This window comes from Callospermophilus lateralis, chromosome 9 (assembly GCF_048772815.1).
Source record: "Callospermophilus lateralis isolate mCalLat2 chromosome 9, mCalLat2.hap1, whole genome shotgun sequence".
Lineage (NCBI taxonomy): Eukaryota > Metazoa > Chordata > Mammalia > Rodentia > Sciuridae > Callospermophilus > Callospermophilus lateralis.
In genome coordinates this window covers 26,743,384-26,749,575 of record NC_135313.1, presented here as the reverse complement: position 1 = coordinate 26,749,575, position 6,192 = coordinate 26,743,384, and the positions used below count along the sequence as shown (strand labels likewise).

General features: G+C 38.7%; 1 pseudogene; it reads right to left on the bottom strand.

Annotated features, from left to right (window-relative positions):
- Nucleotides 1-1,487: 1,487 nt before the first annotated feature.
- LOC143642153 (thyroid receptor-interacting protein 11 pseudogene) lies at nt 1,488-5,798 on the bottom strand (annotated as a pseudogene).
- Between the last annotated feature and the right edge of the window lie 394 nt (nt 5,799-6,192).

Below are 6,192 nucleotides of genomic sequence, written 5' to 3'. Positions count from 1 at the left end.
TAAATTAAGGTGAAAGATAAATCAAAAGTTTCTAGCTTAAGTTTGGTAAAATCAGAGAGGAGAAAAAAGGAGTTAATACTTCTCTGACATCTGTAATTTCTAAAACCACTAAGATCATTTTTATTAAAATTCAATTTATTAAAATTTATATTAAATTATATAATTAATATTAAATAATTTAATCTATATTAAATCTTATTTAAATTGACTTTATTAAATTGTATTAATTGAAATAAAATTTAATAAATTTTTAAATTAAATCATACTATAATTAATATAAATTAATAAACAATATCAATAAAATATTTAAATCAAACAATACTATTAATAAATTTAAACAATATTGATTAATAAAAATATTTTAAATTAGATTGATTTATATTAAATTATAATATGATTTATATTAAAAATTAAATTTTATTTAAATGAATTTTAATAAAGGTGTCCTTCATGGTTTTAGAAACTACAGGTGTCAGAGAAGTATGTGCTATGCAATCTGCTTTTTCTCTTCTCCGATTTCACCTACTTAAGCTAGAAACTTTTGATTCATCTTTTACCTTAATTTACAAAACGGTTGTAACTACTCCTTTTTAAAAGCCTTTCATCTTTCAAAAATTGATGTTATCTTCTCTCTCTCCCCAAATTTTTTTGATCAAATGCTTTAAAAAATGTCTTTATAAGCATTATTGTGGAGCCCCCAAAAGAATGTAAATAAACACTCCAGATGTTTAATGATACATACTTACTAACTTTTCCATTGGCAATGGATCATGTGATTCCACTTTGGGGTTGACTCATGAAAATACTCTTCCTTCTGGACATATTTAACATCTAGAAAACTGAATTAATGTGAAGTGACTTTTCTATAGAAATGGAAATAAGTAACATGGATAAGGGTCATAGTATTTGGATTCAAAGTATCTTAGAATTTATCCAAGTAACATCATGTTCAGGCTTTCCCCGTTCTAATTTTCTTTTACTAGTTGAACAAGGTTTTCTTTTATCAAATAAAATTTCACAACTTTTTGCAATATCATATTGGGTCTTCATATACTCTAAATCTGAGATATATATACTTTTCTTAAGTGTTGGATCTTTCTTCTTCCTTGTTAATTCAATGTATCATTTTTATCTTAATGCCATTAAATTTATCAAATATAATCATTAAAAAAAGAGGATGGAGATAATGGTTCACTAATGCTGCTCTGTACAGTTGCTCACAAAAGTACATCAGAATTGAAGACTGGTGATGATTAGCTGCTACATTGAAACAAAGTTTTATAAACAAAAAGGCCTACAGCAAACAAATTTTTTAAAAAGTGCTATAACAAAGAAACACAACAACAACAAAAATACCTATTAGCTATATACCTATATATACCAGCTGTTTTTTTTTTTTCTCTTTAGGTCTACAAATCATGAGTTCTTTATCAAAAGGCCACTCTGTCAAAAAAACACAAGGTGTTTATAAAGTCTTCTTTAGAGTGCTAGATCATCTCTGGTTGAGAATGCTTTTGCTTTAGAAGGTGCTCTAGTACTACTGTGGCACTAGTGTCTGGGGACACTGGCAATGTTGTAAAGGTAGGCATGAAATCTGCAATGGGTTTAAAAAGAGGATGCCCACGTCCACCAAGTCCAACCCCAGCTAGGTTACTAAGAGGCACAGCTGCCGAACGGGGAACCAAGAATGGATTCCCGTTGGTGCTTCTACCTCCTCTGAATTTGGCTGCATCTTTAACATTTCCTGGTACATTTCCACCTTGCTCTCTCCTTCCTGGTGAGTCTGGACAGTCCATGGCATGAGCAGAGAGTTTGGGTGGTGGGGCAGAGGGATGAGATTCCATTTCCAGAAATTTGACAAAGAGTTCTGAAAAAGAACTACTAAGCATAGGTTGTTGAGTTGGTCTCAAAGGTATGTTGGGGACACTTTTCGGTGCCCCTCCAAGCCAACTGGTCATCCACTTAGTAACACCACCGGAATCTTCACTCAACAACTGCTCCATTTCCTCCTTTGGAATGTCCAGAATGCTTCCCATTAACTGCAAGGCTTCTCGGCGTTTACCTTTGGGTGTATGGAAATGACCAATAAAAAGGTTTCTCATGAGGACTTTGTCCACTTGTCCTTCTGGGCTGTTTGCGAAAGTTGACAATTTCTTTTGGGCCTTGTGCAACATTTCTTTTCCGAGCTCGTTTTGTCTTTTAAGTTCTTGGATCTGTTGTTCCTTCCGATCTACCTCTTCTGTAAGTCTGGAAGCAGAATGCAACATAGCATTTGCTTCATCCAAACGTTCCTGCAATGATGATACTTGTCCTTCTAGTTTTTCTGCCTTGTTCTTCCATTCTGCTATCAACTGTTTTTCTTTTGCTAATTCAGCAGAATACATTGCTTTCTCTTCTTCTTGGAAATGTTCGAGAACCCTCTGCAGGTTCGTTGATGACAGGGCATACTGCCTTACTCTTGCCTGGGAGAGCGAAAGCTGCAGTGCATTCTCATCCCTCTGTTGAGAGACCATCCTCAACTGTTCCTGCAGTGACTCTATCTGCACGCTGGCTTGATGACTTGCCTTAGAAGATGAAACTAGCTTTTCCTCCAAAAGCGTGACTTCCTTTCTCAGTTTAGTCTCTTGGTCCTCTGCAGCCAGAATGTCCTGGGTGTAAGACTCTTCTGATTCCAAGAGATGGCTGCGTAGCCTTTCTAGCTCCCGGTTCAAGCGTAGTTCTTTGTCACGGTACTGTTGGACCTCCTGCTGGAGAGTACTGTTTTCCATCTGTTCTTGTTTTAGTGCTACGATGACTTGGTCTCGTTCTTGCTGAAACATAACTGTCTTCTCCTGCAGTGATGCAACTGCGTTTGAAAGCTGACTTACTTCCCCAGCTTCTCCCTCTTCTTTTTCTTGTAACATTTGCTCAAAAGCAAGAGCTTTCTCCTTCATTGACTCACACTCCAATTCCTTTTCTCCCAGCCTCACAGAGAACTTCGAGTTTGTCTCTTGTAGTGCTTGACACTCCCTTTCCTTTTCTTTGGATGCTACTCTCAACTTTTCATTTTCCCCTTTTAATTTCGAAAAGTCCACTTCGAAAATCAATATTCTGTCCTTTAGGTCTGATACCGTTTGCTTCAACAACTCCTTTTCGTTCCATAGGTCACGTTGTTCACTTCCACTTTCTCTATTGAGGCTTTTTACATTTGCTTCTTGAAAAATATCAGAATTCTCTGTTTGAGCATTGAGTCTTTCTCCAGGCAACTGGGCTTGTACTTGTTCAATCGTTTTCTGCAAGTTCTTAATTTCCTCATCTTTTTCTAAAATTAACTGGATATGCGCAGCATTCATCTGCTCATATTGGTATTTAAGGTCATCCATTTCCTTCTTCTGCTCCTGTAAAGACTGAAGGAGTCGCATTTTACGCTTGTTTTGATTTGTAATTATCTTTTGATGGTGTTTAATTTCATCTTCCAGATGATTTTTGACTATTTTCAGTTGAGATATCTCTGATTCTAGTTCTGGGATACCATCTAGGGTTTTAGGCTCAGCCACAGGGACAGCTCGATTCTGCTGTTCCTTAAGGCTCTCCAATTCTTCTTGCAGATGGTTGTTTTCTGCTGTCATGGAGCCAAGACTTCTGTCCTTTTCTTCTATGGTTTGCCTTAAAGTTTCATTTTCTCTTAAGGCCTGAGAACACTCATCTAAATCCTTTTGTAGTTCTGAACATTTTTCTTCAAGTTTTTCAATAAAAACTTCTTTCTCCTTTATAAGTTGTATCAATTGCTTCTGTTCTTCAACATGAGGTGCCAGAATTTCCTCAGTTTCTTTTGGATCAGTAGTCATTGGCTCATTATTCTTTTTGAGTCCTGCTATTCCAAAGTCCTTCTCTTGCTTGAGTTGAACTACACAATCAGGTTTCAGCTGTAAGGCAGAGGTATTCAAATGACATGCATTGGAGAGTTCCTCAATAGTCTGCCTGTGATTCTTTGCTTCTTCCAAGAGTCCTGTTTCTGCCTGGTGCAGTTCGGCTTCTATCTCTTCTTTGTCTCTTATTAGAGTCTCCTTGACAGTGTCTTTTTCTTGAGACACTTGATTGTTAGCAGCAATAGACGCTTCCAACTTACGTCTTACATCTTTACATGCTAAAATCAAAATTTCATTCTCCCTTTTGAGATCAACAGCAACTTTCTTTAAATTTTCATTGAGCTCCTCTACTTCTGAAAGATTTTGCCTTAAGTTGCTAACTTCAGCTTCCCTTTCTTTAAGCAAGTCATTCTTCACCTTACTGTTAGAGTCTTCATTCAGAGAACTTGGGAACTTACTCTGACATCCAGACAGCTCACCTTCAGTTTGTCTAATGCGTTCCTTAAGCTCAAGGTTTTCCTGCTGGACGTTGAAGCTATTTTGTTGTGACTTATTCAGCTGATCTACTAAATCTTCTACTTTATCTTCAAGCTTCTGCTTGGTTAAATGCAAATCACTGAGGCTCTGTGCACTCCGACTTAACTTCTCCTTCTGCACATGCAACTCTTTGGAGAGGTTCATTTTATCATCCTCAAGTTGATGAACTCTCTTTTTTTCTTCATCTAGATCTTGTTTCAATTTCTGGATGACAAGGTCTCCTTCATCTTGTTGTTTTGATAGCTCATCTTTTATCAAAATCATGTGCTTTGTAGCTTCCTGATTCTGATGGTCCAGTTCTTCTAACTCACCTAACAGCATTTTCTTTTCATGGATACTCTGATTCAGTTCTTCCTCCTTTGCCTTCAAGTGAAGTTTTAAGTCATGTAATTGGACATTCACATTCATGTCTGTTGAAGCTGTGTTTTTAATTACTTGAGAGTCACAGCTCAATTTTGACAGTGTTATCTGAAGTTCCTCCTTTTCTTGACTCAATGATGACTTCTCTTTTTCTAAAGCTTCCACATGCATTTTAAGTTTCAGATTGTCTTCAGCAAGACTCTGATCCTGGTTTAAAGCATTTAGTCTCATTATTTCCTTTTCAGCATCAGACAGAGCTCGTTGTAGCCTCAACACTTCTTGCATTGATGAAGAATTTTGTGGAAGGATGGTTCCCTTTTCTGCCAAAGTAGCACTCTGCTCCAAAACTGACATTTCATGCTGATGATCATCTATGTCTGGACTTGGGTTTTGTTCAAGAGTCTTGATAGTATTTTGCAGTTTGAAGATTTCACTGGTGTCAAAATTCTGTGTTCCCTGAGCCTCAGCAATATGCCTCGAATGGCCAACTTTAGATTCAAGTCTTGAAACTTCGATTGACAATCTGTTTATTTCTTGATGGGACGAAATTAGGTCACTAAAGTCCATGTCATCATCAGAAAAGGCTGAAAAATCACTACTGATCCGGGAACCAAGTGGAGCCAGGGCAGTGGTTGTTGGTACACCACAAGCTCCTGAACCTACCCATTGAGCAGCTGCCTGGAGGTTGAACACTTGATCTTGCAGTGCCATCTGTCTTGCTTTCAGATGGCTGGTCTCTACCTCCTTCTGTTGCAGTTGATTTCCGTAACTTGCACACAGATGATTTATTTGCAGCTCTGATGCTTCATGTTTTTCTTCCAGATCAGTACAATACTTTTGAAGTCTTTCATTCTCCGATCTTAATGGAGAATCAGTAGCTTCCATTTCCTTTCTCTGACAATCAGGTAAACCTGCTTCTATGTCTCCTATGACATCCAGAAGCATTTCCCTGGTGAAGCTGGATATATGGTCGGTGAGGGAAGGCAAGCTGTTCCCCACCTGACCCAAGAAGTGGCCCAAGCCTGAGCCCAGGCCTCCAAACCAGGACGACATCGCGGCCACTTTAGTGAGCCAGCGGACCAGCTCTGAAAACCGTGACCAGCACCATCCACTTCTCTCCTCAGAACGTCCTCAAGCGTTGCTGGGGTCAATTATGACTCAAGAAACAGCTCAGAATTCTGAGAAGCCCGGGCTCCTCCACCAACACCAACCATCTTGTTCTGCCTATAAAACCAGAGGCCTGTCCTGGTCTTTGACCAGGGACTGGCAGCCAGTGGCACAGTCACCCCTCACGCCCCACCCACCAGGGGCCTCTGCTTCTTCCCTGGACATTCCTGTCAGCCATTGGCTCCCAGGATTGGGGAGGACTGGCTGGGAGGAGCTAGAGATACAGGAAAGTGTTCTAGTTTGAGTCCAAAGGCAGTGTGCTCCAGAACCACGAAGTGTA